Source organism: Schistocerca piceifrons, chromosome 8 (genome assembly GCF_021461385.2).
Source record: "Schistocerca piceifrons isolate TAMUIC-IGC-003096 chromosome 8, iqSchPice1.1, whole genome shotgun sequence".
Taxonomy (NCBI): domain Eukaryota; kingdom Metazoa; phylum Arthropoda; class Insecta; order Orthoptera; family Acrididae; genus Schistocerca; species Schistocerca piceifrons.
The window spans coordinates 92,506,467-92,529,805 of NC_060145.1; positions in this window are offsets into that span (position 1 = coordinate 92,506,467).

Below are 23,339 nucleotides of genomic sequence, written 5' to 3' on the forward strand. Positions count from 1 at the left end.
GGCGTTTGGAACGCGGATTTACTGCAAACTTCGTACACTCGTAGTACTCCAGTAGGACAACAAAATGTGTAAGCAGTAGCGCGTGCTTCTCAAGCATTATTGAGAAAATCGCAAGATAATTTCGGTCGTCCAATATATACCTGTGCGTGGCCATTTTTACCATCATCCGCCGGCAGCCGAGTGGTGAGCGTTTAAGCCCCGTAACTATTGGGTCGCTGGATCGAGTCCCATTCGTTAGTTTTTATTTATTTTCAACACAGTCATTTTCTTTACTATTTACATTAAAATTGATGTAATGGGAAAAACACGTGTAATCGGATGAACTTTTATTAAATTTACAATGTTATTTGGCAGTCTACATATTTTTACTATCACAAATAATATAATTTACTATCGACTAGTAAACGACCAAACGCATAAAGTGATACTGAAAATGTATGCTTGTCCGTGTCTTCAAAATTGTTCGTATTTGATCGGAAGAGAACGAAAAATTGCTTCTCGTGAAGACGCTATTAAAATACAGTCGATACTGCATGATCAATTGGTAGGCCGATATTTGAGGAAATGCTGCGTTATGTCTAGTTTGCTTCCAAATTATCGTCTGAAAGAGAGGTTTTTGAAAATGTTAACGAGGTTTGTTTCCTCACGAAAAACCTCAAACGACCTTGCGTACGCGGAAACATAGCATTTATTCAATGCAGCTGGTACCGTTTAACTTTATGTTTTCCGTGGTTTTAGGAAAAATTCCATCTTGCAATTTATCACGTCGAAAGCGACGATTAATTGTACATCTTTCGAAAGCCGTCTGTGATGCTCATAAACTTGGAGGTAACAAGTCGCTACGTGCTCCTTCCATGTATGAGGGATTTCTCGAATCACGGACAAGCATACATTTTCAGTATCACTTTATGCGTTTGGTCAGTTACTAGTCGATAGTAAATTATATTATTTGTGATAATAAAAATTTGTAGACTGCCAAATAACATTATAAATTTAATAAAAGTTAATCCGAAAACACGTATTTTTCCCATTACCTCAATTGTAATATAAATAGCAAGCAAAATGACTGTGTTGAAAGAAAAAAAAACTGACGAACGGGACTCGATCCAGCGACCCAACGATTACGGGGCTTGAACGCTAACCAATTTTTTTTTCTTCAATACCCCGATTCTCCGATGTAAGAAAGACAAGGAATCCTCTTCTCTGAGTAGAAACTGAACACTGATAAAACTTAACAAATGGCTCTGAGCACTATGGGACGCAACTGCTGAGGTCATTAGTCCCCTAGAACTCAGAACTAGTTAAACCTAACCAACCTAAGGACATCACAAACATCCATGCCCGAGGCAGGATTCGAACCTGCGACCGTAGCGGTCTTGCGGTTCCAGACTGCAGCGCCTTTAACCGCACGGCCACTTCGGCCGGCTTAACAATTCTTCTTGAATCACACAAATACTTTGGAAGTCGAGCACGAGTAAGTCTGAACAAAACGTTCATTGGGGAAAATGACCACGCAAGGTATATATTGGACGACCGAAATTATCTTGCGATTTTCTCAATAACGCTTGAGAAGGACGCGCTACTGCTTACACATTTTGTTGTCCTCATGGAGTACTACGAGTGTGCGAAGTTTAAAGTAAATCCGCGTTCCAAACGTCGTGGCCTTCCCTTGTGAGAATAAGTGCGCGGCGGCGTCAAAATTTATTATGTCGGGAGCAGGCAATACGAGAGAGCGGAGAGACGCTCGTAGTTGGAGGAAACCTCCGCTCCTGGTGGCCCCTGCTGGGAGCCGCAGGAAGACCGTCCGCGAGTGCGCTACAGGCAAAAACTGTGCTGCCGGACGTCCCTGTGGTTAAAGGCTGAATTACATCTCAGTAGTGCGTTGTGTCGCATGATGAATCGGAAGTTGATGCTTTCCCTGTTTTGATTTAATGGCAACCAGTGCTGGATCCCAGGCGGCGTTTAGTTAACCTGCATCAATGTTGATATGTATGGCCTCCTTAACAACAAAGTCCCAGAAAGATGACGCTGGGAATAAAATCTCAGTCTTTTCGTAAAACATACGATGTCCTGTATACAGTGTGGTGTTTCAAAAGTATAATCAGAAAACATCGCGTTTCTTTACCGCTTGAGCGACGCCAGGTAAGAAGTATGAGTCACCTAACATTACCGCTGGATATATTTCGTAAACCACATCAAATACTGGCGAATCGATTCCACAGACCGAACGTGAGGAGAGGGGCTAGTGTAATTGGTTAATACAAACCATAAAAAAATGCACGGAAGTATGTTTTTATTAACAGCTACATATGATTTCTGATTTGTGCCATTTTTCCTTTTGTTTGTTATTATATGTGTTTTTTGGAGTCTTTTGGGGAATGTGCTCTCACATGTATGTTCTAGTAACGTTTCTAGTGAAATTTACATGTTTGTATCTTGAACTTTACGAAAAAACGTGCAAAATGTAGCGTTCCTTTTTGGGAGTTTGTCTCTGGCCAATGAGAACAGATCATGTTATTTATTATTGAAAGTCTTAGACAGAGTGGGTAATCTGCATACGACAGCTAGGTGGTGACGGAAAATCGTGAGTACTTCAGTAACTTGTTATGTTACAGCTTCCTAAAGTCGTGGATGAAATTACTTGGTCTTTCAATATTTTCGGGTCATTATTACGTCTCATAGGGGTTTATGTGGCGAAAATAATTCTGATGTTTTCGTAGTTTACGTTCTTTTTTTTTTTTTTTTTTTTTTTTTTTTTTTTGCGGGCGGAGGTAGTCGCTTTCTAATGATGGATTAGACTTTTCACAGAAACTGTGACACCGGGAGAAGTTTTTCCACTTCGTAAATGATTCATGTTACTTTATTATGAATTTGGCGTGAGTATTCCGGTCCAGATGGTGGAGAGCTCAATTTACCCTCGGTACATTCACAAAATATGCATGTTTAAAGTCGGTGGTAGACATGAAACATCGTCCGACATAGTAGTAAACACTTTCTCCGTCAGTTATTTTCAGCATTAGCTGCAGACCTACACAAACTTTGAATGGTTGTGATGACATAACCTCTTAGTGACAGATAATCCTGGGCTAATAGAGCGCGTGATGACGGATACAGGAGTTAGTGACCACGAGATCATCGTAACTAGACTGAACACGGGAACACCCGTATCCACGAAAAGTAACACAATATATATCTGTATTAAAAAGCACACATTAAATAAAATTTTGCTCAGATTCAAAGAAACAGTGTTGACGGTAATTGAGACCTCTATAGCACCTAAATCAGGGCTTCACAACATACGTGCTCGCGGAGCAAGCTGTGAGCAGCAAGGCGCGAGCAGGTAGCAGTGCGAGCACGCTACCCCCACTACTGGACCAGAGCGGAGAGTGGGGAAAGTCACGTGGGGCACACAACAGCTGTCGCCAGTCAATGTAAATCCATGGCCACCTGCAGGGATATCACTCACGAATTATTACTGCGACAAATGAAACAAATAAAGGAGAATGTACACATGCCATATAATTTTATTAGCTTAGTGTATGCCTCTACATTCGCATTAATTTGTGAACTGTTACACAATGAAAGGTGTCACTGAAGTGTGGGATTCTCGGTTATCTTGTACTTTTTGCCCTTTACAATTGCGTCTATGTTCGGAGTAATTGTTCTTGTGCATTTTAGGCGCAGCCTGCAGTTTAAATTTCGACCAGACAATGCGTTTCTCAGGCATGTCTTGTTACATTTCATTGCAGAGAACAGTTGTTCACAAACATATGTGGAACCGAACATTGATATTATTGTAGCCGCCAGTTTATGCAAACGGGGAAATCTATCCTGAGGGAAGTGTCTGTAGAATTCCAAAATGTTTTTCTTGTTCTGAAATTTGTCTCTGTATTCTCTGTCACACTGCAGGTCAATAATTTCTTGCTGCAGCTCAGGACGAATCTCTTAAATATTCGCTGAATATGGAGAGATCAAAATCACTGTCTAGTGCTGTCAGATCTTGAAAGCGCTGATCAACTAAACTATGTGAATAACGTTCACAGTCTTTGTGAACATCTTGCATGGATGATAATGTAGGAAAATGAGCTAGGTTTCCTGTTTCCACCTGACTCACCCAAAGTGTCAATTTCATTTTAAAAGCTCGTATTTGATCTATGAAATGAGTAATTAGCAGATCTTTACCTTGTAGTAAAATTTTCAAAGCATTCATATGGCTAGTTAAATCTGCTAAGAACGCGGGATCACATTCAAACGTGCGCGCGCATTTCCCCTCCCTCCCCTCCATCCCTACTCCGCAACCTTGCACCTGCTCGCGAGCACGTGCCTGAGCAGACGCGAGTACTCGCGCTCAAAACCGGCCAGTTGTTAAGCCCTGACCTAAATTAATAAGAGAAGGCACAAAAGAAGTCGGGAAATTATTGTAGAATCAATGAGAAACCCCTACGAGGTTGAAAAGTGTAAAATCTCCAAGACTGGCTACAGTTTAAGAATGATCGAAACTTGCTGTGGACCTAAATTCGAGATGCGTTTAATAGTTTCTAAAACGAAATTCTGTGTTGATATGATATCTGACAGACAATACAGAGATTCTGGTCGTATATTAAGCATGCCAGTAATAAGAAACAGTCAAACAGTCAGCACCGATGGTATCGGTAATGTTATTAACGCCAGCGGCGCTAAAGTGGGGTTACTAAACATGGTTCTCGGAAATTCCTTCACCAAAGAAGATACAGTGAAAATTTCAGAATTCCAATCAAGAACAGCTGCTAGTATGAGTAATTTGAAAATGGGTACTCCGGCTGTAGTGAACAACTCGATAAAGGAAAGTCTTCCAGCCCAGACTATATACCAGTTCGGATTCTTTCAGAGTATATTTATGAAATAACAAACATATGCAACCAATTGCTGTTCTGGAGTTGTGGAACTAGGAAGCACGAGGTGCATTCAAGTTCTAAGGCCACCGATTTTTTTTCTCCAGACTGGAAAGAGATAGAAACATGCGCATTGTTTTAAAATGAGGCCGTGTTCATTGTCAACACGTCCCAGAGATGGCAGCACCGTACGGCAGATGGAATTTTACCGCCAGCGGCGAGAATGAGAACTGTTTTAAATACTTAAAATGGTGACGTTTTCCTTACTTGAACAGCGTGCAATCATTCGTTTTCTGCATTTGCGTGGTGTGAAACCAATTGAAATTTATCGACAGTTGAAGGAGACATGTGATGATGGAGTTATGGATGCGTCGAAAGTGCGTTTGTGGGTCCGACAGTTTAATGAAGGCAGAACATCATGTGACAACAAACCGAAACAACCTCGGGCTCGCACAAGCCGGCCTGACGACAAGATCGAGAAAGTGGAGAGAATTGTTTTGGGGGATCGCCGAATGACTGTTGAACAGATCGACTCCAGAGTTGGCATTTTTGTGGGTTCTGTGCACACAATCCTGCATGACGACCTGAAAATGCGAAAAGTGTCATCCAGGTGGGTGCCACGAATGCTGACGGACGACCACATGGCTGCCCGTGTGGCATGTTGCCAAGCAATGTTGACGCGCAACGACAGCATGAATGGGACTTTCTTTTCGTCGGTTGTGACAATGGATGAGACGTGGATGCCAGTTTTCAATCCAGAAACAAAGTGCCAGTCAGCTCAACGGAAGCACACAGATTCACTGCCACCAAAAAAATTTCGGGTAACCGCCAGTGCTGAAAAAATGATAGTGTCCATGTTCTGGGACAGCGAGGGCGTAATCCTTACCCACTGCGTTCCAAAGGACACTACGGTAACAGGTGCATCCTACGAAAATGTTTTGAAGAACAAATTCCTTCCTGCACTGCCACAAAAACGTCCGTGAAGGGCTGCACGTGTGCTGTTTCACCAAGACAACGCACCCGCACATCGAGCTAACGTTACGCAACAGTTTCTTCGTGATAACAACTTTGAAGTGATTCCTCATGCTCCCTACTCACCTGACCTGGCTCCTAGTGACTTTTGGCTTTTTCCAACATTGAAAGACACTCTCCGTGGTCGCACATTCACCAGCCATGCTGCTATTGCCTCAGCGATTTTCCAGTGGTCAAAACAGACTCCTAAAGAAGCCATCGCCGCTGCCATGGAATCATGGCGTCAGCGTTGTGAAAAATGTGTACGTCTGCAGGGCGATTACGTCGAGAAGTAACGCCAGTTTCATCGATTTCGGGTGAGTAGTTAATTAGAAAAAAAAAAATCGGAGGCCTTAGAACTTGAATGCACCTCGTACATCGAAGAAAACAATTTATTCACACATAATCTGCATGGCGTCAGAAAATATTGTTTTTGCAATACACAACTTGTTCTTTATTCATAGGAAGTAATGAGTACTATCGACAAGGGATCTCAAGTAAACTCCACACTTCTAGATATACTGATAACTTTTGAGACAGTCTCTCATGAGCACTTCCAATCAAATTCCGCGGCTATGGAGTATTGTCACAATTGTGCGAATAGATTCATGATTTCCTTTCAGAAAGGTCACAGTTCATAGGGAAGTCATCTAACTGCCGTGATGAAGATCTGCTCATTGGCTGAGGTTTATTTATTTTTGTTTTATATGTTCACTTGAAGCAGGACGTACAGACATTCATGATGCATTCAGGGAAGGAAGCGAGTGTCAACTGATGATCTTGTTTAACGATCAGGCGATTCGAAAAAAGTGCCTACGAATGATAATTCAGAACAGTGAAGACAAATATTGTCGTCAGGCATTATCCTTCCTCATGACAATACTCGGTCGCACGCTGAAGCTTCTGACATAGACGCTCCTGGTTAAGAATCATGGACCTCGATAATGCAGGTTACAGGTGTGATGTTAAGTAGTGATGAGATGACGAGAGTTTGAGGACAGCAGACGTGAAGAAATCCTGCACTGCCAAGGTTTAGCAGAGTGAAGGAACACTGCAGTTCAGTAGACAGTCCTGCAGCGTTTTCGTTGGGAAGTGTTTGGTCACACGCCACACAGCCAGGACGTGGCTCCCTTTGATTTTCATCTCTTTGCTCACATGAAGCACTGACTATGCGGAGAGCATTTTGGCACAGAGAGCGAGCGATAGAAATGTTCAAAAAACCTCCGCCGGGACTAGCCGCACAGTCCATGACTACAGCGCCTCAGACCGCTCGGCTAATCCCGCGCGGCCGAGCGATAGAACAGCGTGGGCAGCACAGACGGTTGCCTCCTGTGACCAGGGTAATGGAAAGTTGGTACAAAGCTACGAGAAAAGTTGAATGGTGTAGTTAAATGTTGCAAATAAGACGTTTTTGATTTTCACTGTGATTTCCATTTATTGATCGATTGGGGGAAGGAAGAAAAGGAATAGCCCTCGTATAATTATAACAGGTGGATGTGCGTAGGCTCCGATACTTCTGCAGGTGAGACCTTTTCACATCTTCAGAAGTAAGCGATGCAGCGTCCTCATAAAGAGCTGGGATGCCAGCCGGGAACTTCGGTAGAAAGACTCTTCGTGAATAATGGAATTTGTCCGGTCGAATTACAGATCAGCAGAAGGGACGCCAATATTAACTCAGAAAAGGGAAAACAACAAAAGTACGGGATATAATTTGCCAACTAATCTCTTAAACAAGAACTATAAACAGGTCAATAACGCATAACTAGAAGCGCATGTGGTACAATACCAGTTTAGGAAGGGAAGTGTATAATAGTCTTCCAGATGTTTGGTAACGTATGAAAGTGCGTTAACTAATTACTTACGAAGGAGTGTAACCTGCCTCTGCCATTTTATGTAAGAAGCAAAAAATAAGTGAAATATCTGTAGAAACCGGAACACCTGATATTTTACACATACAGTGTCTCTATGAAAGACGCACACTGTATGAAGGAAACGGTTTATTTAAGACGTCGTAATTTGTTTCATGTAATATGAGGTGACAAAGTTTGTCGTGTGCTGAACAGTCAGATACATAGTCTAGGAGACAGCTACACAAAATATCTTAATGTGCAGAGAGAAAGAAACTGAGGACTCCAGTCATGACCAACAGCAATATCACTCAAAACCCGGCTGTTGTTGTTGTTGTTGCCTTGAGTCCGAAGACTGGTTTGATGCAGCTCTCCATGCTACTCAATCACGCGCAAATCTCATCACATCTGTGTGTAAACTACATCAAAATAAAACTGCTTCCTGTAGCGAATCATTAATCTCCGTCTACAATTTTTTCTTACGGCGACTCCCTCTATTAAAAAATTAACTGTTCCTTGATGACTCTGGATGTCTCCCATCAACTGATACCATTTTTTAGTGCAGTTCAGTGCATTCTCTTGCCATTGGAATGGGAAACTGCTTCTAAAACGCAGAATTGTTCTTTTTTGCACGATTGGATTCAGCACCTCTCCATTAGCTACCCGACCTACCCACCTAATCTTTTGCAGCACCACACTTCATGAGTTTATACTCTCTTCGTTCCTAAACTCTTTATCGTCGTGATTCAGTCCCATAAAAGTCTACACTCCTTGAAAATACCTTCATAAAGAATTTCCAAACATTCACATTCGTATCTGATATTTAAAAAAATCAATCTTTTTGAGAAATGCTTTACGTGCAATTGCCTGTCTCCATTTTGTATCCTTTGTACTTCAGGTAAAGTCACTTATTTTGCTGCCCAAATAATGAAACCCCTATACTACCTTTAGTGTCTCCTTTCCTAATCCAATTCGCTCGGCACCGCATGTTTTAATTCGAGCTCATTTCGTTACCTTCGTTTTATTGTTAGTTTTCTGTAAAGGGTATGGTTGTTCTTTGGAGGAGGATGGTTGGTTGAGGTGAGTCAAAGGCCGCTAGGTGATGAAAGAATCCCTTTATTAGTTTCCAGCCATACTACACTGAAGTGACAAAAGTCATGGAACAGCGATTCGTTCATGTACAGATTGCGGTAGTACCACATAGACAAGGTGTAAGAGAGTCGTGCGCTGGCGGAACTGTCATTTGTGCGCAGCTGAACCATTTGAAAAGGTTTTCAATGTTATTGTGGCCGCACAACAGGAACTGAGGAACTTTGAACGCTGAATGGTAGTTGTACCTAGATGAATGGGACATTACATTTCGGAAATCGTTAAGGAATTCAATATTGTGCGATCCACAGTGACAAGAGTGTGTCGAGTATACCGCATTTCACGCATTCCCTCTCTGCATGGACAACACGGTGGCCAACAGCCTTCACTTAACGACTGAGAGCAGCGGCGTTTACGTAGAGTTTTCAGTGCTAACAGACAAGTAACACTGAGTGAAATAACAGCAGAAAGCAATTTGGAACATGCGACGAACGTATCCGTTAAGGCAGTGCGGCGAAATCTGGTGTTAGTGGGCGATGGCAGCAGCTGCCAGCATGAGTTTCTTAGAAGTAGACACCTTAGGGGTTACGAAGCAACTCAAATCGCTTGATACGGGCAAGTCTTCGGGTCCAGATTGTATACCGATTAGGTTCCTTTCAGATTACGCTGATACAATAGCTCCCTACTTAGCACTCATATACAACCGCTCGCTCACCGATAGATCTGTACCTACAGATTGGAAAATTGCGCAGGTCGCACCAGTGTTTAAGAAGGGTAGTAGGAGTAACCCATCGAACCACAGACCTATATCATTGACGTCGGTTTGCAGTAGGGTTTTGGAGCATATACTGTGTTGTGAAATGGCAGGAGCCAATTCACGGAGTTTGGAGGAAGCCGAAATGCACGCGTTTAAGCTGACGCAGGCTGGCGTGAGGTCTGGAAAATGACAAGAAATTATAGTAGCCAAAAATAGTACAAAGCTTCTGGAATACTTAACTTTAATCCATAATTGGAGAACATTGCTCTTGTTGATACATTAATTACAATCTCAATATAAACTGGTAATGGCGCCTTGCTAGGTCGTAGCAAATGACGTAGCTGAAGGCTATGCTAACTATCGTCTCGGCAAATGAGAGCGTATTTGTCAGTGTAGCATCGCTAGCCAAGTCGGCTGTACAACTGGGGCGAGTGCTAGGACGTCTCTCTAGACCTGCCGTGTGGCGGCGCTCGGTCTGCAATCACTGACAGTGGCGACACGCGGGTCCGATGTATACTAGCGGACCGCGGCCGATTTAAAGGCTACCACCTAGCAAGTGTGGTGTCTGGCGGTGACACCACATACTGTATTCAAACATTATGAATCACCTCGAAGGGAACGATCTATTGATACGTAATCAGCATGGTTTCAGAAAACATCGATCTTGTGCAACCCAGCTAGCTCTTTATTCGGACGAAGTAATGGCCGCTATCGACAGGGGATCTCAAGTTGATTCCGTATCTCTAGATTTCCGGAAAGCTTTTGACGCCGTTCCTCACAAGCGACTTCTAATCAATCTGCGCACCTGTGGGGTATCGTCTCAGTTGTGCGACTGGATTCGTGATTTCCTGTCAGGAAGGTCGCAGTTCGTAGTAATAGACGGAAAATCATCGAGCAAAACTGAAGTGATATCAGGTGTTCCCCAGGGAAGCGTCCTGGGACCTCTGCTGTTCCTGATCTATATAAATGACCTGGGTGACAATCTGAGCAGTTCTCTTAGGTTTTTCGCAGATGATTCTGTAATTTACCGTCTAAAAAGGTCATCCGAAGACCAGTATCAGTTGCAAAGCGATTTAGAAAAGATTGCTGTATGGTGTGGCAGGTGGCAGTTGACGCTAAATAACGAAAAGTGTGAGGTGATCCACATGAGTTCCAAAAGAAATCCGTTGGAATTAGATCACTCGATAAATAGTACAATTCTCAAGGCTGTCAATTCAACTAAGTGCGTGGGTGTTAAAATTACGAACAACTTCAGCTGGAAAGACCACATAGATAATACTGTGGGGAAGGCGAGCCAAAGGTTGCGTTTCATTGGCAGGACACTTAGAAGATGCAACAAGTCCACTAAAGAGACAGCTTACACTACACTCGTTCGTCTTCTGTTAGAATATTGCTGCGCGGTGTGGGATCCTTACCAGGTGGGATTGACGGAGGACATCGAAAGGGTGCAAAAAAAGGCATCTCGTTTTGTATTATCACGTAATAGGGGAGAGAGTGTGGCAGATATGATACGCGAGTTGGGATGGAATTCATTAAAGCAAAGACGTTTTCCGTCGCGGCGAGATCTATTTACGAAATTTCAGTAACCAACTTTCTCTTCCGAATGCGAAAATATTTTGTTGAGCCCAACCTACACAGGTAGGAATGATCACCAAAATAAAATAAGAGAAATCAGAGCTCGAACAGAGGGGTTTAGGTGTTCGTTTTTCCCGCGCGCTCTTCGGGAGTGGAGTGATAGAGAGATAGTATGATTGTGGTTCGATGAACCCTCTGCCAAGCACTTAAATGTGAATGCAGAGTAATCATGTAGATGTAGATGGACAGCAGAAATCAATAGGGGATATACGACGAACGTATCCGTGAGTATAGTTCGGCGAAATTTAGTGTTAATGGACAATGGTGTCAGTCTGATAACAGCACGACATCGCCTTCAGCGCCTCGGCTGGGCTCTTGAACATATCGGTTGGACCCTAGACGACTGGAAAATCGTGCCGTGATCAGATGAATTCCGATTTAATTTGTAAAATATGATGGTATGGTTCGTGTGTAGCCCAGATCCCACGAAGCCGTAAACCCAAGATGTCATGAAGGAACTGTGCAAGCTGGCGGTTGCCCAACACCGGCGTTGGATGTGTCTACATGGAATGGACTGGGTCCTTTTCTCCAGATGAACCGATCATTGACTGGAAACGTTTATGTCCGGCTACATGGAGACCATCTGCAGCCATTCTCGGACTTCATGTTTTTATGTAAGCCTATAACAATGCGCCGTATCACGGGGCCACAATTGCTCGCGATTGGTTTGAAGAATATTCTGGATACCCAGATCGCCCTACATGAAACCCATCTTACGTTCATGGTACAAAATCCTGCACCGGCAACCCTTTCGCTCGGACGGCTATTGAGGCAGCATGGCTCAATATTTCTGCGATGGGAGTTTCAATGGCATTCTGAGTCCATGACAAGTCGAAATTCTGCACTACGCCCGTCAAAAGAAGGTCCTACACGGTATTAGGAGGTATCCAGTGACCTCCGTGTGATAAAAAAAAAATGGCTCTGAGCACTATGGGACTCAGCTGCTGAGGTCATTAGTCCCCTAGAACTTAGAACTAGTTAAACCTAACTAACCTATGGACATCACAAACATCCATCCCCGAGGCAGGATTCGAACCTGCGACCATAGCGGTCTTGCGGTTCCAGACTGCAGCGCCTTTAACCGCACGGCCACTTCGGCCGGCTCCGTGTGATAAGGTGTGCGGTGTGTGTGGAGCGTCATGTATTTATCTCAGCAACGACTCGTTTTTATCGTCAGAAGTTGACGTGCCTGCGTCCGCGATACCTGCTACGTTCACCTCCACCGTTCACCCTTCACGGGTATAATTTCTGTTAACCTTGCTTATGTTTCGTGTATTATATATTTTACTATTATTATCAAACGCCCCTATAAATCGATTCGATACTTATATTTTAGTGTAATATAGTCTGAAGATGGTCATATTTTGACTTAAATCGGTTACCATTGCCTATAAATATTTTATGACAGTCAAGACTGTTATTAATTCAGTTTTAAAGTAATCAAAATGACGTTTAAAATACGCCACGTAGCTCTTGATGTAGAGTAATATTTAGTGAGTGATATTTCTGTCTTGAAGAATACACAGATCGCTTATTTGGCTGATACCAGTCTCTCTCTCTGTATTTAGCGATAACTGGTATGCGGATTTATTGCAGCATGACAAAGAACAGCTACTTCTGTATCCCCATTGGTACCAGTCTTCCCCGGTATTTATTTCATTAATTTATTTTTTATTCATTTTTTATGGTGGGAGAAGGGGGGGGATGGCAAAACTATTAGTATCGGGGAGTCTTTTGGTTGTATTGACGATGGTGGTACAAGTTGTACAACATCTGCCTGGGAATCGCTTGCATACAGCTCTGCTATTCTTGATGCATTTTGGACACATTGTCCATAAATTAAGAGCATGTCGACTAATTCTTGTACGCCTGAAATGGTTTGCGCATTATTAACGATTTGACTAAGTGCAACACACTGTGAATGAGTAGTAACACTGCTCATAACGAACCTATCCTGAGTACATAATTGTTCCACTGCTCCTCATGTAATTCCTCCGAATGGCAACACGCAACTGACGACGTATCTCCTGTCTCGACGGCATAGGCGTCTCTGGGCAGTGACGTAACCTTCCAACTGGCGGACCATTCAACGATCGCCGCCGCTACAACAGCACCAGAAGAAACACTAAGAGGTGGCACAATGATAGCGCCCAATGCCATACACTTCACGGTGGCTCGCAGAGAATGTACGTAAGTGTATACTTTTAAAGGGATATAACACAAGGCATCCACAGTCGAAATATTTCATCTTGAACAGGAGGGACAAAATCAACTTTTAACCATTTTTATTCAAAGACACGTCCCTTTTCGCAACCTGCATTGTCGGAAAAAACGAATTAGTGCGCCATTTTTATGGGTTTCGAATCCACTCAAGATCTATTGTTGCAACAGTGCATCTGGAGTACATGAAATTATTATACACTACTGGACATTAAAATTCCTACACCACGAAGATCACGTGCTACAGATGCAACATTTAGCTGAGAGGAAGAAGATGCTGTGATATGCAAATGATTAGCTTTTCAGAGCATTCACATATGGTTGGCGCCAGTGGCGATGACGAAACCTACAACGTGCTGACATGAAGAAAGTTTCCAACCAATTTCTCATACACAGACAGCAGCTGACCGGCGTTGCCTGGTGAAACGTTGTTGTGACGCCTCGTGTTAGGAGGAGAGATGTGTACCATCATATTTCCGACTTCGATAAAGGTCGGATTGTAGCCTATCGCGATTGCGGTGTATCGTATCGCGACATTGCTGCTGGCGTTGGTCGAGATCCAATGACTGTTAGCAGAATACGGAATCGGTGGGTTCAGGAGGGTAATATGGAAGGCCGTGCTGGATCCCAACGGCCTCGTATCACTAACCGTCGAGATGACAGGCATCTTATCCGCATGGCTGTAACGGATCGTGTAGCCACGTCTCGATCCCAGAGTCAACAGATGGGGACGTTTGCAAGACAACAACCATCTGCACGAACAGTTCGACGACGTTTGCAGCAGCATGGACTATCAGCTCGGAGACCATGGCTGCGGTTACCCTTGACGCTGCATCACAGACAGGAGCGCCTGCGATGGTGTACTCAACGACAAACTTGGGTGTACGAATGGCAAAACGTCATTTTTTCGGTGAATCCAGGTTCTGTTTACAGCATCATGATGGTCGCATCCGTGTGAACGCACATTGGAAGCGTGTTTTCGTCATCGCCATACTGGCGTATCACCCGGCGTGATGGCATGGGGTGCCATTGGTTACACGTCTCGATCACTTCTTGTTCGCATTGACGGCACTTTGAACAAAGGACGTTACATTTCAGATGTGTTAAGACCCGTGACTTTACCCTTCATTCGATGCCGGCGAAACCCTACATTTCAGCAAGATAATGCACGACCGCATGTTGCAGGTCCTGTACGGGCCTTTCTGGATACGGAAAATGTTCGACTGCTGCCCTGGCCAGCACATTCTCCAGATCTCTCACCAATTGAAAACGTCTGGTCAATGGTGGCCGAGCAACTGGCTCGTCACAATACTCCAGTCACTACTCTCAATGAACTGTGGTATCGTGTTGAATCTGCATGGGCAGCTGTACCCGTACACGCCATCCAAGCTCTGTTTGACTCAATGCCCAGGCGTATCAAGGCCGTTATTACGGCCAGAGGTGGTTGTTCTGGGTACTGATTCCTCAGGATCTATGCACCGAAATTGCGTGAAAATGAAATCACATGTCAGTTCTAGTATAATATATTTGTCCAATTAATACCCGTTTATCATCTGCATTTCTCCTTGGTGTAGCAATTTTGATGGCTGGTAGTGTATTTACAGATCAATAGCACAGGCGAGTCTGAGGTTTTAGGTAGTATGTGGCGTAACCTCCACGAACCTCAATACAGGCCTGATTCTAGCATCCAGTCGATGGTACAGATGGAGAACACTGTCGTTGGATACGTTATGCAACGTCTGCTCCAGCTGTTCACGTAGTTCTGTAAGACTTGTTGGCTGACGATTTACACAAGTCACTTCTCGTCTCGTCGTATCCCACAGGTGCTCGATTACAGGCAAGTCCGAAGATAGTGCTGGCCAGAGCAGGTTGAGTTTCATGGTCAGTGTGTGGACGAGCTTTATCCTGTCACCTTCCCGTTACAACAACGGCGAAAGAACGGATCTAACAACATTCTGCACGTACTGTGTGTTCGTTGCTGTCTCCTTCAGAAACAAAATAGGTGAACGAGAGATGCTGCTTATCGGACGCCAGACCAGGAGGTCTGGTGTGGGGCCACGGTGTCTTGGACGACGGTGCTCGAGATAGTGCTCACCAGATCTACTTCTTACGCGCAAACAACCATCACCTGCTGCGAGCACTACCTGCTGTCATCACTGAAGGCCACGGCGCGCACTTCCATCTTGCAAGTGATTCTCTGGCGGCATCAGTCGAGCCGTGAACGCCGATGCTGTGGTGTGAATGGAAGACGGGGCTACAGGTGTGCGTGCCCGTAGTCCCACTACTAACAACCGGTTTGCAACAGTTCGTGTTGACACGTTTGGGCTCACAAGGCCTCCTATCCGTGTTATGGTAGCTGCACCATCTGCCACTGCTGCCCTTACAATGCGAGCCTAGCAGGCACCTCGTCTACGGGTGTGAGAGTGTCCACGTGACCACTGATAACAGCATCGTTGCACAGCTGACGCAACAAGTCCAGCTGGTGTGGCAATTCTCCGAAACGACCGTGCCGCCTCTGGGAAGGCCAAAATCTGACCACTTTCAGACTCATACAACTGGCTGTAAGATGCACGAATGCGTGGTTGCCTACTTGCTTCACACCTTTCACCACACAAAGCCTTATGGCTGTGAGCATTCCCTATTAAAAGGTAGACACAAATGGCGCTGTGCTAGCTATGCGACTACGCTATCTTTTCGTGGGTACATCCGCTTCGGTTGAGGATGTCCCGCAACGAGCACATTATACAGCTCTATCTGTTGGCAGACGACATTGAAACCGTTATCAGTATTTGTACTATCCGTGGGTGCCGTACTCTGTCATCGAATCGTACTCGGAGTCGTCTTAAGAGGGTGCTGATTTGTTTTTCTAGCAGTCGGTTTTTGCATCATCAGGTGTTTATCTGTATACAAACATATAAAAGAACTTATTAGAATTTGGCAATGGCAGGTAACGGAAAATAATGGGATTGCTTTTGTGTCTACTTACAGTCAGGCCATATAAGCGATCTGTTTAAAAGCCGGAAAAAGCACTTTCCTCAATATTCCCATCAACTTATTTAAAATTTGTAACACGCAAATTTTCGATGGTCCATAAATAGGAAAGGAGATCTAAGGTCATCCTGAAAAAAAAAAGAAAAGAAAACGGTGAAGTGTCAAAGGCGGGAACGTGTTGTTGTTGTTGTGGTCTTCAGTCCTGAGACTGGTTTGATGCAGCTCTCCATGCTACTCTATCCTGTGCAAACTGCTTCATCTCCCAGTACCTACTGAAGCCTACATCGTTCTGAATCTTCTTACTATACTCATCTCTTGGTCTCCCTCTACGATTTTTATCCTTCACGCTGCCCTCCAATACTAAATTGGTGATCCTTTGATGCCTCAGAACACGTTCTACCAACCGATCCCTTCTTCTAGTCAAGTTGTGCCACCAACTCTTCTTTTCCCCAATTCTATTCAATAGATCCTCATTAGTCATGTGATGTACCCATCTAATCTTCAGCATTCATCTGTAGCACCACATTTAGAAAGCTTCTATTCTCTTGTTGTCCGAACTATTTATCGTCCATGTTTCACTTCCATACATGGTCACACTCCATACAAATACTCTCAGAAACGACTTCCTGACACTTAAATCTGTACTCGATGTTAACAGATTTCTCTCCTTCAGAAACGCTTTCCTTGCCATTGCCACTCAACATTTTCTATCCTTTCAACTTCGACCATCATCAGTAATTTTGCTCCCCAAATAGCAAAACTCTTTTACTACTTTAAGTGTCACATTTCCTAATGTAATTCCCTCCGCACCACCCGACTTAATTTGACTACATTCCATTATCCTCGTTTTGCTTTTGTTGATGTTCATCTTATATTCCCCTTTCAAGGCACTGTCCATTCCGTTCAACTGCTCTTCCAGGTCGTTTGCTGTCTCTGACAGAATTACAATGTCATCGGCGAACCTCAAAGTTTTTATTTCTTCTCCACGGATTTTAATTCCTACTCCGAATTTTTCTTTCATTTCCTTTATTGCTTGCTCAACATACAGATTGAATAACATCGGGGAGAGGCTACAAACCTGTCTCACTCCCTTCCCAACCACTGCTTCCCTTTCATGTCCCTCGACTCTTATAACTACCACATGGTTTCTGTACAAATTGTAAATAGCCTTTCGCTCCCTGTATATTACCCCTGCCACCTTCAGAATTTGAAAGAGATTGTTCCACCCATCATTGCCAAAAGTTTCTCTCTAAGTCTACGAATGCTAGAAACGTAGGTTTGCCTTTTCTTAATCTAGCTTCAAAGATAAGTGGCGGGAACGTAGTGGCTATTAAATTAATCAAAATTAGAACATTCAGTTCAGGATAGAAGAGAGTATGAACGGAACGCTACCATTTTTTGATTTGTCAGTTCAGATGCGGGGGAGAGCTTTCGGTTACGATGTTTAGAGGAAAGCTACAGCTTGAGACACAGTTCTACGAAGCACTCACGGTAAAGCCTGATGAAGCAAATAAAGTTTGCGAAACCGGTCGCGTCTTTGAATAAAGATTTTTAACAGCTGCAGCGGTCTTTCTTTTTCGACACGTTCGAGGAGTCATTGCGAACCCAGGTGGGTCTAGAGAGCCGGCTGGGAAACGCACGGCGCTGCTGAGGCCCCGGCGCACAGCCGGCTCGCCGGTCGGCCGCCCTTCTGCGGCGGCGGGCGCCGAACGGCTGCCGGGTTGGCCGCGGTGCGCCGTGTCTCGTCGCGAAGCGCGCGCCGCCTTATCAGCCGCCGAACGCCGAGGCGAGCCGCGGACGGACAAGTCGTGGTGTCATCTCGGCTAACAAGAAGCCACGTCTCCCTGCCGGTAACGAGCGGCGCCGTCCTTTGAGCCGGTCGCCCGCCGCTTGAGTCAGCACTTCCAGCGTGCCGCGGCTGCGTCCGTCTTTGGCCTGTGGCCACTGGTCACACTGCGCCGAGCTGCGCCGCGCCTGTCCAGAATTACACGGCAGACGCTCCGTCGAATGGGACACGAACTTTTCCGTTCCGTACTTCATCTATCGTTACAAGTAAGTCGAAACGAAGCCCTCGGAGTAGACGAGATTTCCTCGCGATTTTTAAGGTTCTCGGAAGGGAAAACTACACTACTGGCCATTAAAATTGCTACACCAAGTGGAAATGCAGATGATGAAAGGGTATTCATTGGACAAATATATTATACTAGAACTGACATGTCATTACATTTTCACGCAATTAGGGTGCGTAGATCCTGAAAAATCAGGACCCAGAACAACCAACTCTGGCCGTAATAACGGCCTTGATGCGCCAGGGCATTGAGTCAAACAGAGCTTCGATGGCGTGTACAGGTACAGCTGCTCATGCAGCTTCAACACGATACCACAGTTCATCAAGAGTAGTGACTGGCGTATTGTGACGAGCCAGTTGCTCGGCCACCATTGACCAGACGTTTTCAATTGGTGAGAGATCTGGAGAATGTGCTGGCCAGGGCAGCAGTCGAACATTTTCTGTATCCAGAAAGGCCCGTAAAGGACCTGTAACATGCGGTCGTGCATTATCCTGCCGAAATGTAGGGTTTCGCAGGGATCGAATGAAGGGTACAGCCACGGGCCGTAACACATCTGAAATGTAACGTCCACTGTTCAAAGTGCAGTCAATGCGAACAACAGGTGACCGAGGCGTGTAAACAATGGCAGATCATACCATCATACCAGGTGAGACACCAGTATGGTGATGAGGAATACACGCTTCCAATGTGCGTTCACCGCGATGTCGCCAACCACAGATGCGACCATCATGATGCTGTGAACAGACCTGGATTCATCCGAAAAAATGGCGTTTTGCCATTCCTGCACCCAGGTTCGTCGTTGAGTACACCATCGCAGGCGCTCCTGTCTGTGATGCAGCGTCAAGCGTAAGCGCAGCTGTGGTCTGCGAGCTGATAGTCCATGCTGCTGCAAACGTCGTCGAACTGTTCGTGCAGATGCTTGATGTCTTGCAAACGTCCCCATCTGTTAACTCACGGATCGAGACGTGGCTGCACGATCCGTTACTGCCATGCGGATAACATACTTGTCATTTCGACTGCTAGTGATACGAGGCCGTTGGGATCCATCACGACGTTCCGTATTACCATCCTGAACCCACCGATTCCGTATTCTGCTAACAGTCATTGGATCGCGACCAACGCGAGCAGCAATGTCGCGATACGATAAACCGCAATCGCGATAGGCTGAAATCTGACCTTTATCAAAATCGCAAACGTGATGGTAAGCATTTCTCCTCCTTACACGAGGCATCACAACAACGTTTCAACTGCTGTCTGTGTATGAGAAATCGGTTGGAAACTTTCCTCATGTCAACACGCTGTAGGTGTCGCCACCGGCGCCAACCTTGTGGGAATGCTCTGAAAGGCTAATCATTTGCATATCACATCATCCTCTTCCTGTCGGTTAAATATCGCGTATGTAGCACGCCATCTTCGTGGTGTAGCAACTTTAATGGCCAGTAGTTTATACACTGCTAGAAAAACAAATCAGTACCCCTCTTAAGACGATTCCGATTTCGATTCGATGACAGCATACGGCACCCACGGATATTACAAATACTGATAATGGTTTCAATGGCGTCTGTCAACATACAGAGCTGTATTATATACTCGTTACGGATGCACCCACGAAGAGATAGCGTAGTGGCACAGCTACCAGAGCGCCATATGTGTCTACCTTTTAATAGGGAATGCTAACAGTCAGAACGCTCCGTGTGGTGCAAACATGTGAGGCAAGCAGGCAACCACGCATTCGTGCGTCTTACAGGCAATTGCGCGAGGCTGAAGGGGGTCAAATTTTGGCCTTCCGAGGGGCGGCACTGTCTTTTCGGAGAATTGCCTCACATGTTGGACTTGTTGCGTCAGCTGTGCAACGATGCTGTTATCAGTGGCCAACTGAACACTCTCACACCCGTAGACGAGGTTCTATACGTCCACGCAGCACAGATGGCTGCTAGGGTCGTCGTATTGTAAGGGCAGCAGTGGCAGATGCTACAGCTACCACAATACGGATAAGATGGCTTGTGAGCCCAGACGTGTCAATACGAACTGTTGCGGACCGGTTGTTAGCAGTCGGATCTCGGGTCGGGGACTACTCAGAAGGACGTTGTTATCAGGAGAAAGAAAACTGGCGTTCTACGGGTCGGAGCGTGGAATGTCAGATCCCTTAATCGGGCAGGTAGGTTAGAAAACTTAAAAGCGGAAATGGATAGATTAAAATTAGATATAGTGGGAATTAGTGAAGTTCGGTGGCAGGAGGAACAAGACTTCTAGTCAGGTGACTACAGGGTTACAAATACAAAATCAAATACTAGTAATGAAGGAGTAGGTTTAATAATGAATAAAAAAATAGGAATGCAGGTAAGCTACTACAAACAGCATAGTGAACGCATTATTGTGGCCAAGATAGATGCGAAACCCACGCCTACCACGGTAGTACAAGTTTATGAATATAAATAGCTCGGCAGATAATGAAGAGATTGATGAAATTTATGACGAGATAAAAGAAGTTATTCGGATAGTGAAGGGAGGCGAAAATTTAAAAGTCATGGGTGACTGGAATTCGATAGTAGGAAAAGTAAGAGAAGGTAACATAGTAGGTGAATATGGAATGGGGGTAAGGAATGATAGAGGAAGCCGCCTGGTAGAATTTTGCAAAGAGAATAATTTAATCATAGCTAACACTTGGTTCAAGAATCATGAAAGAAGGTTGTATACATGGAAGAAACCTGGAGATACTGGAAGGTTTCAGGTAGATTATACAATGGTAAGACAGAAATTAGGAACCAAGTTTTAAATTGTAATACATTTCCATGGGCAGATGTGGCCTCTGACCACAATCTATTGGTTATGAACTGTAGATTTGAAACTGAAGAAACTGCAAAAAGGTGGGAATTTAAGGTCGGACCTGGATATACTGACAGAACCAGAGGTTGTACAGAGTTTCAGGGAGAGCATTAGGGCATGACTGACAAGAATGGTGGAAAGAAATACAGTAGAAAAAGAATGGGTAGCTTTGAGAGATGAAATAGTGAAAACAGCTAAGGATCAAGTAGGTAAAAAGACGAGGGATAATCGAAATCCTTAGGTAACAGAAGAGATATTGAATTTAACTGATGAAAGGCGAAAACACAAAAATGTGGTAAATGAAGCAGGCAAAAAGGAATACAAACGTCTCAAAAATGAGATCGACAGGAAGTACAAAATGGCTAAGCAGGAATGGCTAGAGGACAAATGTAACGATGTAAAGGCGTATATCACTAGGGGTAAGATACATACTGCCTTCAGGAAAATTAAAGAGACCTTCGGAGAAAAGAGAACCACTTGCATGAATATGAAGAGCTCAGATCGTAACAAAATGGTTCAAATGGTTCAAATGCCTCTGAGCACTATGGGACTTAACATCTATGGTCATCAGTCCCCTAGAACTTAGAACTACTTAAACCTAACTGACCTAAGGACAGCACACAACACCCAGCCATCACGAGGCAGAGAAAATCCCTGATCCCGCCGGGAATCGAACCCGGGAACCCGGGCGTGGGAAGCGAGAACGCTACCGCACGACCACGAGATGCGGGCTCAGATGGTAACCCACTTCTCGGCAAAGAAGGGAAAGTAGCAAGTTGGAAGGATGAAATGTCCCCTTAGAAAAATTATTGAAATGACTGTGCTGGTAAACCTCATACGTTATTTGATTCTCAAACAGCTGAGCAGAACTGTACGTACTCAGACATTTCGCTCTCTACCTATTCTGATCAACACTAAGCTGACACACAATATTTTTAGCGCAGTGCAATCTGACTTTCAATAATCCCTACAAAAGAATGGCCCTGACTAACATTAAACTGTACCTTTCACAAATTACTTACCTCACAAAAATCTTCGTTACTCGAACTACTGCAACACAGCGAGCGCCACTACTGTCAGCTAAATTAAGATTCAAACTACTGAAGGCAGTAACTACTGATAGGCATAGTTAGCAAATGAAAGATTTTGATAGAGAACAAACAATGTATTTACCTTAATAGTGTTCAAAAGTCATAACATATATATCAGTTCATGACATCCAGTCTTACAAATTTACTGTATCTGATGGACACACGTCCAGATCATCCGCTCTCAAAACTCCGCGATTTCTCTCCCCACATCCACCACTGCTGGCGGCTCACCTCCAACTGCGCAATGCTACACGCTGTTAACATCCAACTGCCCAACACTACAATGGCAAATTCCAACAATGCAAACCAGCTGCAGACTGCACACAGCACAGTCAGTGATTTTCATATAGAGCGCTACATGGCGTTACCAACATAAAAACCTAAACAGCTTACTTACATAGCCCTCATGCTCCCCACAAAAAAACTTTACAAATTGTTTTGGGCAGTGGCCAATACATATTTGTTGAAATTTTTCATAATTACAATAACAAAGATATCAAATGCACACACTTATTGATATACTGTTGGTCAAAAGCAAAGATTTTCTCACAGTCCATAAAGACAGTCCTGATCGTTCATCACAGTAAAATTGCAGTGTTTTTCTCAAAGTCTGAGCAGTAAAAGAAAATGCACACGGAAGTAGAGGATTTCCATGCAGTCTTGAAGAAGTAGTGTTGTCCTTCCAACGGAAAGACAGTGCTGACTCTTGACATGCAGACAGGTAATGGGCCACAACAGAGCAAACCCACCACAGAGTCAGTCGAAGTTTTGAAGAATATTGGTAGGTAGGTCATCACAGAGCAGACCCACTGTAGTCCTGGTAGAGATTATGGTATTGGTGGGCCTCCAGAGGTGCAGACCCACCGCAGTCCTTGTAGAAATAATGGTATTTGTGGATCATCAAAGGTGCAGACCCACCGCAGTCCTTGTAG